Genomic DNA, 12,688 nt, shown 5'->3' with positions numbered 1-12,688 from the left:
TCTCGTATGTTTCTATGTAAACATGAGGAGTCTGGGGCTGAAATGTAACCAAATATTTTGCCACCGCTTCAGGAAACTTCTCTCACTGAAACATAGAATCTAGAAGTGGGGGTAGGTCATTCAGCCTTCGAGCTTGCTCCGCCATTCATTATGGTCATGGTTGATCATCAAATTCAATATCCTAATCCCCCCCAACCCCACTCCCGTTCCCCCATATCCCTTGATCTATATTCTATGGCAGTGAATTCCACACATTCATCACCCTCTGGGTGAAGAAATGTCTCCTCACCTCAGTTCTAAAAGGTTTACCCCTTATCCTCAAACTATGACCCCGAGTTCTGGACTCCCCCCACCATTGGGAACATTCTTTCTGTATCTACCCGATCTAACCCTGTTACAATTTTTAAGTTTCTATGAGACCCCACTCTTCTAAACTCCAGTGAATATAATCTTAACCAATTTAGTTTCTCCTCATTTGATAGACCTGCCATCCCAGGAATCAGCCTGGTAAACCTTCGCTGTACTCCCTCTATAACAAGGACATCCTTCCTCAGATAAGGACACCAAAACTGTACACAATACTCCAGGTGTGGCCTCACCAACAGCCTATACAACTGCAGCAAAACATCCCTATCCCAATATTCAAATCCTCTCGCTATGAAGGCCAACATACCATTTGCCTTCTTTACTGCCTGCTGTACCTGCACGCTTACTTTCAGCGAGTGATGCATGAAGAATCCAACATCTTGTTGAGTAAACACCTCCCTCAATTTACACCTATTCAAGTAATAATCTGTCTTCCTTTTATTGCTACCAAAGTGGATAATCTCACATTTATCCACATTATGCTGCATCTGCAATGCTGACACCCACACGCTCAGCCTGTCCAAATCACGCTGAAGCATCTCTGCAGCCTCCTCACAGCTCACCCTCCCACCCAACTTTGTATTATCTGCAAATTTGGAAATAATACATTCAGTTCCCTCTTCCAAATCATGAATATATAATGTGAATAGTTGGGGTCCTAGCACAGATCCCTGCCGAACCTATTATAATAGACACCAGCAACTTCCCCAGTACCCATGTTAGGCTCATGGGTCTATAGTTCCCTGTTTTCTCTCGACCATCCTTTTTGAATTACATTTTGGCTTACATTAGCTGCTGTCCAATCTGCAATTTCCAGAGTCCAAAGAATTTTGGAAAATAACCACCAATGTATCTACTATTTCCAGGACCACTTCCTTAAGTACCCTGGGATGAAGCTTATCTGGACCTGGAGATTTATCCACCTTCAATCCCATCAATTTCCCCAAAACCATTTCTCGACTGATGCTGATTTCCTTCAGCCCCTGACTAAAACATGTTTCTCTCAGCACTTCTGGTACATTATTCACGTCTTCCTTTGTGAAGACTGAAGCAAAGTACCAATTTAATTCCTCAGCCATTTCTTTATTCCCCGTTATGAATTCTCCCATTTCTAACATTCGTTTTTGTCAATCTTCTTCTCTTTACATACCTATAGAAACTTTTACAGTCAGTTTTTATGTTCCCTGCTAGCTTACTTTCATACTCCATTTTTCCCTTCTTAATCAATCCCTTGGTCCTCCTTTGCTGAATTTTAAACTGCTCCCAATCCTCGGGCCTATTGCTTTTTTTTGCCAATTTGAATGCTTCTTCCTTGAATCTGATACTATCTCTAATTTCCCTTGTAAGCCATGGTTTGGCCACAATTCCCTTACCACTCTTGCGCCAAACAGGAATAAACAACTTCTGGAGTATATACATGGCCCATGGATTCCTCTCGGCTGCAAACATTAGCTGCAGCCTGGGAGTGGGTGAAGCTGTTGAAAACCTGTTGTTCAGTTTTCTGTGCATTCCGGTCACTAGGACCCGGTTGGGAGCAGAAAACGCTGAAGCCCCACCCACTCACTGTTGCGTCACCAAGACACCAGCGCATGCGCTCCGCTCCTTGCTGAATCAAGATGGCGGCTGTTAACCTGAGCCTCGTCCCGGGAAAAAGACCCAAAGCTGCAAACACGGAACCTGCGGATTACTATTAGAGGTTTGAGATCTTCACCAGATATTTAGAAACCCTTTCCGTCCATCTGCTGGTTCCAATCCTCCCTCCATGTATCCGCATCCTTACCGGTTGCTGATGAGACAGAGGAATGTCTCTCCCCATTGCCAGCATCCACGCTACGCATGCGTCAAACACTGCTTCACTGCGCATGCTCAACTCCCCCCCCCCACCCCCCGTGCTGTGGATAGGGGACATTCTCCACCGCGAGGAATGGTGGGTAAAGCGCACGCCATCGAAACTCCTCATTTGTGAACAGTGAGCTTTTTTAGCTGCGATGTGAAAATTAGGGATAGGGGTGCAGTCAATAAATTAGGAATCAAATTAGGGGGCGGCACGGTAGCACAGTGGTTAGCACTGCTGCTTCATAGCTCCAGGGACCTGGGTTCGAATCCCGGCTCGGGTCGCTGTCTGTGTGGAGTTTGCACATTCTCCCTGTGTCTGCGTGGGTTTCCTCCGGGTGCTCCGGTTTCCTCCCACAGTCCAAAGATGTGCGGGTTAGGTTGATTGGCCATACTAAATTGCCCCTTAGTGTCCCGGGATGCATAGGTTAGTGGGTAAATATGTAGGGATATGTGGATAGGGCCTGGGTGGGATTGTGGTTGGTGCAGACTCGATGGGCCAAATGGCCTCTTTCTGCACTGTAGGATTCTATGATTCTATGATTCTAAGTGCTCAAGGCATCCATTATCCACCAGAAAGTAGGGGAATGGAAATTCTCGACCAAAGTATCTGAAATTGATCCATAATGAGGGGGAAGTCGATCCGTATCTTTAATGAACATCAACACGCAAAAATGGAACTTGACGACTTTTAAACAGCTCGCCCTCTTGACACAGAAGTGTCATAATGGAAAATGTGTGTGATGGATAGAGCTGTCTCTGGGGCACAGGGGATTGTGGGATCCACGGCCCCGTTAAACAGCAGCTATTGGTATGTGTTTCATGAGAGGAGCATCAGTGACTGCAAACATTAATTCTGTTTCTGTCTTATAGATGCTGTCTAACCTGATGAGTATTTACAACGTTTTCTCTTTTCATTTCAGATTTCCAGCAGTTGCAGTGTTTTGATTTTGTTTAGTTGAAGGCATTGCTCATGGAACTGAATCTAGAAACAAACGGACCATTTAAAGCTGTGTTTCAAGTAAGGAAAAAGTAGTTCTGTCGGGGATTTTCATTAAAATTACACTGAGAAAATTTTCAAATTAATAACTGGAACATGGACATGACTAGAATGACCAGCAATTGGCTAAACCTCCTTTGACAGCAGCTTCCAAAACTACAAACCTCTTCTCCAACATGGATAAGGGCAGTTTGTCCGTGGAAACCTCACTACCTGCATTTACTCTTCAAAATCACACACTATTCTGACTTGGTAGTATACTGCTCTGCCTTCACAATCACTCGGCCAGAATCCTAAAACTTATTTCTGAGCAACATAGTACAGTGGCACAGGGTGGCACAGTGGTCAACACTGCTGTTTCACAGCACCAGGGACCCGGGTTCAATTCCAGCTTTGGGTGACTGTGTGGAGTTTGCATGTTCTCCTTGTGACTGCATGAGTTTCCTTTAGGTGCTCCAGTTTCCTCCCACACCCCAAAGATGTGCAGGTTAGGTGGATTGACCAGGCTAAATTGCCCCTTAAATGCAGGAGGTTACAGGTTACCTCAGGATTACAAGTTGTTTTGAGATTGAAAGCGACATTTGGAGGTGATAGTTTTCCTGCGTCCTTTGAGTTGGTGAAGGTTGTGCTTTGGCAGGTTCTGTCAAAGTTCTTGTCCAGTTGTAGATGTATAAAGTCCTTACCGTTCATTCCCTCCCTGTTTCATACAACATAGAAAAACTACAGCACAAACAGGCCCTTCGGCCCACAAGTTGTGCCGAACACATCCCTACCTTCTAGACCTACCTATAACCCTCCATCCTATTAAGCTCCATGTACTCATCCAGGAGTCTCTTAAAAGACCCTATTGAGTTCGCCTCCACCACCACTGACGGCAGCCGATTCCACTCGCTCACCACCCTCTGTGTGAAAAACTTACCCCGAACATCTCCCCTGTACCGACCCCCCAGCACCTTAAACCTGTGTCCTCTCGTGGCAGACATTTCCACCCTGGGAAAAAGCCTCTGAGAGTCCACCCGATCTATGCCTCTCAACATCTTATACGCCTCTATTAGGTCTCCTCTCATCCTTTGTCTCTCCAAGGAGAAAAGACCGAGCTCCCTCAGCCTATCCTCATGAGGCATACCACTCAATCCAGGCAACATCCTTGTAAATCTCCTCTGCACCCTTTCAATCTTTTCCACATCCTTCCTATAGTGAGGCGACCAGAACTGAGCACAGTACTCCAAGTGGGGTCTGACGAGGGTCTTATACAGCTGCATCATTATCCCCGGACTCCTAAACTCAATCCCTCGATTGATAAAGGCCAGCACACCATACGCCTTCTTAACCACCTCCTCCACCTGCGGGGCCGATTTCAGAGTCCTATGGACCCGGACCCCAAGGTCCTTCTGATCCTCTACCGTACTAAGGGTCTTTCCCTTTATATTGTGCTCCTTCATCCCATTTGTCCTACCAAAATGGACCATTACGCATTTATCTGGGTTGAAGTCCATCTGCCACTTCTCCGTCCAGTCCTGCATCCTATCTATGTCCCTCTGTAACTTCTGACATCCCTTCAGACTATCCACAACCCCACCAACCTTCGTGTCGTCGGCAAACTTACCAACCCATCTCTCCGCTTCCTCATCCAGGTCATTTATGAAAATGACAAACAGCAAGGGTCCCAGAACAGATCCCTGGGGCACACCACTGGTGACCGACCTCCATTTAGAAAAAGACCCATCTATACCCACTCTCTGCCTCCTTTGGGCAAGCCAGTTCTGGATCCACAGGGCAGCAGCCCCTTGGATCCCATGTCCTCTCACTTTTTCTAGAAGCCTTGCATGGGGGACCCGTCTCTATCTTTCTCCTCCCATTAAGGTTGAATTCTTGTGTCGATCTGGACTGAGTGGCAGGTTTCCTGAATTGAAGGACATTAGCAAACCATTTGAGTTTTTAATCACAATCCAGCAGCTTTCGTGGTCACTTTTTCCTTGTGCCGGCTCCACAAATTACCAGATTCATTCAGCTCAATTTCACAACCTACCTTTGTGTTTATCACTGTTTTTTTTCTCCTTTTTGAATTAATTTTACAGCATATTAGAAGAGGATGATTTGTAGGTGGGAAACTCAGATCAAACATCACATTAGGATCTGACAGACACCCAATTCATCAGGGCCTGAACATCATCGACTTTTGAACATGGAATCAAAAAGCACCGTTCACAATGGGGAGAAGGTGTTTACATGTTCTGTGTGTGGACGAGGTTTCAGTCGCTCATCAAACCTGTCAAAGCACAAGTGCTGTCCCACTGGGGAGAAACCGTGGAAATGTGGAGACTGTGGGAAGGGATTTGATTACCCATCTGAGTTACATATTCATCACCGCAGTCACACTGGGGAGAGGCCATTCACTTGCTCTGTGTGTCAGAAAGGATTCACTAAATCATCCCACCTTCTAAGACACCGGCGTGTTCACACTGGGGAGAGACCATTCACCTGCTCTGTCTGTGGGAAAGAGTTCACAAACTCATCCCACCTCCTGTCACACCATCGAATCCACAGTGAGGAGAGACCTTTCCAATGTTCTGACTGTGAGAAAAACTATAAAAGGAAAAATGATCTGTTGAACCATAAACGCACTCACACTGGGGAGAGACTGTTCCCCTGCTCCGTGTGTGGGAAGGGATTTACCCGTTCATTCGACCTACTGACACACCAACTTGTTCATACTGATAAGAGACTGTTTAAATGTCCTGACTGTGAGAAGTACTTTAAAAGCCAGACAGATCTGCTGATGCACCAACTCACTCACACCAGGGAGAGACCCTTCACCTGTTTTTTCTGTGGGAAAGGCTTCACTTGGGTGTCCAACCTACTTAATCACCAAAGGAGTCACACTGGGGAGAGGCCGTTCATCTGCTCAGTGTGTGGGAAGGGATTCACTCAGTCGTCCACCCTGCTGACACACCAGCGAGTTCACACCGGGGAGAGGCCATTTCCTTGCTCAGTGTGTGGAAAGAGATTCAGTCGTTCATCCACACAGCTTAGGCACCAGCGAGTTCACAAGTAACTGAAGGGATTGGATTTAGAATCTGCTGTTAATCGCATCCAGGACTGAACCATGTTCATTCTGACAGTTGGAGTTTGTTGCTGCTGATATTAATAAGCATGAAAGCTGGTGTGTGCAGTGATGTTGTTTGTAAATGTTGATTAAATCAGCTTTGATTCAAACACAGTGTTTTGGATTTCTCCAATAATAAGAGGAGAATGATTGTTCTCCTGTTTTTGACAGTGCCATTATTTGGGCCTTTTCTTACTCAAGATTATTTCTGTTCTCTGATTCATCTTCTCCCGGATTAAACTCTGAACTTTCATCAATCCTATCAATCTATTGAAGACATTGGGTGCTTGGCTAAACCCACCTGATGTTGGTATCAATTGCCTTTCGGAGGATTTCCCAGTTTTCTGAAATTCCATCGTGGTTCTGGTGTTGATGTAATGATGGGAGTTTCAGTTCCAATGCTGATGATGTGGGGTCTGTGCTGACAGAAACACAGAATCCTCACAGTGCAGAAGGACACCATTCAGCCCATTGAATCTGTACTGGGTCTCTGAAAGGGCATTGTACCCAGTGCTACTTCCCTGCCTTATTCCCGTAACATTGCACATTCTTTCTTTTCGGATAGCAATCTAATTTTCTTTTCAATACCTCGATAGAACTGCCTCCACGACCTTCTCAGTGAATTTGTTCCAGACTCCAACCAACCTCTGAGTGAAACATTTTTACTCACATCACTCTTACTCCTTTGCTAAATACTTTGAATCTGTGTCCTAGTTCTTGGTGCTCTCTTGAGTGGAACCAGTTTCTGACTATTTACTCTGTCCATACTCATTGCTCAACCCTAATTGCCCTTGAACTGAATGGTTTGCTGGACCATTTAAAGACCCACATTGCTATGGATCTGGAGTCACACATGGAACATACCGGGTAAGGGTGGCAGATTTCCTTTCCTAAAGGACTTGAGTTTTGTATGACGATCGGCAATGGTTTCATTAAAAGTTTATTTCTGGATTTTTTTTGTTATTGAATTCAAATTCCACCGTCTGCCATGGTGGCATTCGAACCCAGATCCCCAGAACATGACTTTGCGTTTCTGGATTACTTGTTCAATATTACTTCGCCACTGGCTGCCCCTAAACTCATCAGAAATCTTACACCAGAAGCTTTGACCTGGATATCTAACTCAGAGATTAGTATCTAACACGGTTTTTGCTTCTTCTCCCAGACAGGAGAAGAAGAAAAGAAACCACAAGCTTGTTCTGTTTGAGTGTTCTGTTTGGGTGTGACAAATTGACCTGTAATATTTCACTTTGCACACATCTGGAGTTCCTGTGAACCACCCATTGTAGAATTATATTGCAGAAGAAATCTGTTATTTTCTGGATCAATCAACTCTCTTGGAATCTTGTTTATTAAAACTCCACCACACGTACTGCATGTGAGAGCCTTTGAAATGTTCTGATCTTTTCAATTGTCATCGTTGATTTTGATGGTTTCCCTGGCATGCAAAAGCTCTACACCCCTCCCCACCGACACAAATCTCCCAATTGCTAAAGAAATCGACAGAGTTTGGGAAGATTGCAGTCAAACTCGTCAGACTCTTTTGACAAATAGAATTTTTGTTGGGGAAGATTGCACCCTTTATGTTTTCAAGAAAGTGACGCTAATGTGCCTTTAAGAAATGTATTTTTTTAAAACATGTTCTCCGCAGTTTGTAGGCAGCTTTATTTTATTGTGGCATTGGCTGCTTGCATAGATGTCCTTTTATTGTTGCTTAAATTTGCTGTCTCAGTGTAAATGATCTCATGGATTTGGTATCTCGGTGTAAGTGGTCCTTGGATTTGACGTCTCAGTGTAAGTGGTCCCTGGGTTTGGTGTTCCGGTATAGGTGGTCCCTGTATTTGGTGTCATGGTGTCAGTGGTCCCTGGATTTGGTGTCTCAATGTTAGTGGTCTCTGGATTTGGTGTCTGGGTGTAAGTGGTCCCTGGATTTGGTGTCTGGGTTTTAGTGATTGGATTTACTACTATTTACTGTGTATTCATGTCTCAGTGGAAACATTCTGTCCATATCTACCTGTCCATCCCATTTGAAGACCTGTATCCAAAGAATCATAGAATCCCCTACAGTGTAGAAGGAGGCCATTCAGCCCATCGAGTCTGCACTGACTCTGCAAAAGAGTATCTTACACAGGCCCACCGCCAGCAACTGCACACATTTACCCCGCTAATCCTCTAACCTGCACATCTTTTGACTGTGGGAGGAAAGCAGAGCACCTGGAGAAAACCCCTAAAGTCACAGGTGGAATGTGCAAACTCCTCACAGACAGTGAGGCAGCAGTGCTAACCACTGTACCATCCTGTAGAGATGAACCTTTATTTTGAGATTGCCGTGTGTAAATCCTCCTCTTCTAACCCCCTGTAAAAGGAGTTCCCGAAATCCATCCAGGATAGAAATTCACAACATTCTCTCCTCCTGCTCCAGCTTTGTCACCAGGATAAATCCACTCGTGTCCACTCGGTAGCTCCTCATTTGGGGTCTGCGATTTACACAACGTGTTTCCGGAGAATCTCGTCCACCCACAGATCCATTGCGCCCGCCATCCCCCCTTTACCCATCGTGGATCCGAGAGAAAAGTGTCTGTTCATAATCATGGCTGACACTGTGGATGTTCCAAAGACAGGGCAGAACCAGGCCTGCCCACTGCTCTCCTGTGCTGTGGATAGGGGTCTCAACCAGGGGAATGATGGGTAAAAACACCACCATTGACGGTCCCAATTAAATGGTGAGAAAACCCAGAGGAAGATGCAGGTTCATAGAAATCATAGAAACCCTACAGTACAGAAAGAGGCCATTCGGCCCATCAAGTCTGCACCGACCACAATCCCACCCAGGCCCTACCCCCATATCCCTACATATTTTACCCGCTAATCCCTCTAATCTACACATCTCAGGACACTAAGGGGCAATTTTAGCATGGCCAATCAACCTAACCCGCACATCTTTGGACTGTGGGAGGAAACCGGAGCACCCGGAGGAAACCCACGCAGACACGAGGAGAATGTGCAAACTCCACACAGGCAGTGACCCAAGCTGGGAATCGAACCCAGGTCCCTGGAGCTGTGAAGCAGCAGTGCGAACCACTGTGCTACCGTGTCAGGGCTCAGTCAATGAGGAACTTTAGAGGCAGGTTTTTTCTGGTGGGCTGTTGGAAATAGTGGAGGTTGTTCATTGAGTGTTCACAATCTTGAAGTTATATGAGCTGCTTACACTTGTTATTGGGTATGAGGATGCAGGAAAGAGGGAATGGGCAGAGCACCTCAAAACCTCCTAACATGTTGTAGATATCAAAAAGATTGACACTCAGCTTAACATAAAGCTGATTTATTTAACTTTTAACCAGAAGATTAAAAACATAACTGGCCTGGAGTTTATCATCAGTAGTAGAAACAGACCCCAAAAAATATGATTCAGTACTGGCTGTGATTAAAAGTAAAATACAATCAGTGTATTTCTGATTTATTTCTGAAATCACTGGATCTCAGCGGATGGGACGAATGAGTGACTCCTTTCCCACATTCAGAGGAAGTGAACATTCTCTCCTCAGTGTCAATCCACTGGTGTACAGTGAGATGAGATTACCTGAACTCAGACCAAAAATGACAACACTTGAATCATCTCTAGTCAGTGTGGATTTGTTGATGGGACAGCAGTTCCCTCGAACTTTTGTTGCACTTCCCGCAGTTCAATCTCGTCAGTGTGAACTTGCTGGTGCGTCAGCAGGTGGGATGAATTAGTGAATCCCTTCCCACACTCCGTGCAAGTGAACGGCCTCTCCCCAGTGTGAACGTGTTGGTGCCTCAGCAAGTTGGATGAATTAATGAATCCCTTCCCACACACAGGGCAGGTGAATGGTCTCTTCCCAGTGTGAATCCACTGGTGTGTCAGCAGAGTGGACATCTGAGCAAATCCCTTCCCACACTCTTTGCAGGTGATCGGCCTCTCCCCAGTGTGAATCCGCTGGTGTACAGTGAGGTCGGATGATTGTGTGAACCTACTCCCACAGTGAGAGCACCTGAACGGTCTCGTGTCAGTGTGAAACATGTTGATGGCGTATCGGTTCCCCAGAACTTTTGTAGCCTTTCCCACAGTCTGTGTATTTAAAAGGTCTCTCTGCAGTGTGAACTGGTTGGTGTCTCAACAGATATGATGAATGAGTGAATCCCTTCCCACATTCAGTGCAGGTGAACGGTCTCTCCCCGGTGTGAACGAGCTGGTGTCTCAGCAGGTTGGTTGAATTTGCGAAGCTCTTCCCACACTCGGCGCAGGTAAATGGCCTCTCCCCAGTGGGAACGCACTGATGAGTTTCCACACAACACACGGACGGTTTCTCCCCACTGTGAATGGTACTTTCTCCTTCCATGTTTACAACACAATGATTTCAGGTTTGGATAAATTGAGTGACTCCATCAGATTCTGATGGGATGTTTAGTTTGAGTTTTCCAACTGCAAATCCTTCCTTCCAATTGCCATGTGAAATTATTTCAAAACAGAGAAAAGGGAATGAGAGACAAGCCGCAAAAGCAGGCTGTGAAATTGAGCTGAACAAATTTGGTCATTTGTGGGGCAGATACGAGAAAAATGTGACCATGAAAACTGACATTGTTGTGAAAAACTCAACTGGTTCACTGGTAGGGGAACCTACCACCTTGTCTGGACTTACACCAGGCTCTTCTCGATGGGAGGGGAGGGAGAGGGTGAGAAGTGGAGCGGCATGGGGTGACGGGAGGGAATTTTATTTACTTACAAATAAACCAACCTCCAGCACCGAGGAGGACCAGGGTAGTCGGTGTATGTGAACATCATCCCTCCAAAATTCCCTTCAAGTCACACATCACCCTGACTTATCTGGCATCTTATTCTGGATGCACAGAAATTCCCTCCATTTAGCATCATACAGTTCTACAGTGCAGAAAGAGGCCCTTTGGCCCATCATGTCTGTGCCAGCCAGCAAGCACCTATCTATCCTAATCCCATTTCCAGTAATTGGTTCATAGCCTTGAATACTATGGTGTTTCACCTGCTCATCTAAATGCTTCTTAAATATTGTGAGGGTTTTTGCCTCCACCACCCTTTCAGACAGAGAGTTCCAGATTCCCATCACCCTCTGCATGAAAGGTTATTCCTCCACTCCACTCTAAACCTCCTGCCCCTTAACTTAAATCTATCTCCCTGGTTATTGACCCCTCTACTAAGGGGAAAAGTTCCTTTCAATTTACCTGATTTATATTCCTCATAATCTTGTACACCTCAGTCAGGTCACCCCCTCAGCCTTCTCTGCTCTAAGGAAAACAACCTCAGCCTAACCAGCCACTCTTCATAGTTGAAATGGTCCAGCCCAGGCAACATCCTGGTGAATCTCCTCTGCACTCTCTCTGATGCAATCACATCCTTCCTATAGCGTTCTAAACAGAACAGCACACAGGACTCGAGTTATGAGTAACAAGTGTTTATACAGCTCCAACATAACCACCTTATCTACCTGTCCTGCTGGCTTCAGGGATAATTGGGAATGCTCCCCAATGTCCCTCTGGTCCTTTATATTCCCTGGCCTTATCCTCGCAAAATTAATCACTTCATACTTTTCAGGGTTAAGTTCCATTTGCCACTGTTCTGCCCACCTGACCAGCCTGTCTCTATCACCCTGCAATCCAAGGTTGTCCTCCTCGCTATTTACCACACCACAAATGACAATCTGTTCAATTCTATCACACGCCCGTCCCTGCTTTCTGTACCAACATTGTCCTTCCACACAGTGAACACAGATGCAAAATACTCCTTTAATGCTTCAAATACATCTTCCGGCTCCACACCCAGGTTGCCGAATGGGCAATTAATTCCTAACCTACCAACCTACTCTTTCCCTGATTACCTTCTTGCCCTTAAAATATTTATAAAGCATCTTGTGATTTCTTTCCTTCTCTGCCACCGCTCTGCCTCATCAATAAGACATTGGGACTCAGAGGGTTGATGCAGTTTGATGGACAAGTTGTCTCCATTCTGAACAATGGGGAACAAGCCCCTCCCAGTCATTGACAATATTGCCCCCTACAAAGATGGCGATCACCCATGCGCACTGTCGCACATTGCCCCCAATAAAGATGGAGGCCGTTAATGCACGGGCCGGTCTCAGGGATCTTTGACCCGCTCGATGTAACAGGAGAATTTTGGGGGGAGTTCACAGATCCACACAACCTGTTTACGAAGCCTTCCCGTCCACTCGCCGGTTCAATCGTACCCACCGATCGGCGATTTTCCGCTGACAAATTATGGATCCCAGGTAATAAGCATTCGCCGTCGCCATTACCCGTAATGCGCATGCTTCAGTCGGAGCCCCTCTTTCACCCTGAATGGTTGGAGGACCAACTGCTCCCCCGCGGTCCTC

Source organism: Mustelus asterias, unplaced genomic scaffold, assembly GCF_964213995.1.
Source record: "Mustelus asterias unplaced genomic scaffold, sMusAst1.hap1.1 HAP1_SCAFFOLD_42, whole genome shotgun sequence".
Lineage (NCBI taxonomy): Eukaryota > Metazoa > Chordata > Chondrichthyes > Carcharhiniformes > Triakidae > Mustelus > Mustelus asterias.
Note: the sequence above shows the minus strand (reverse complement) of the source record.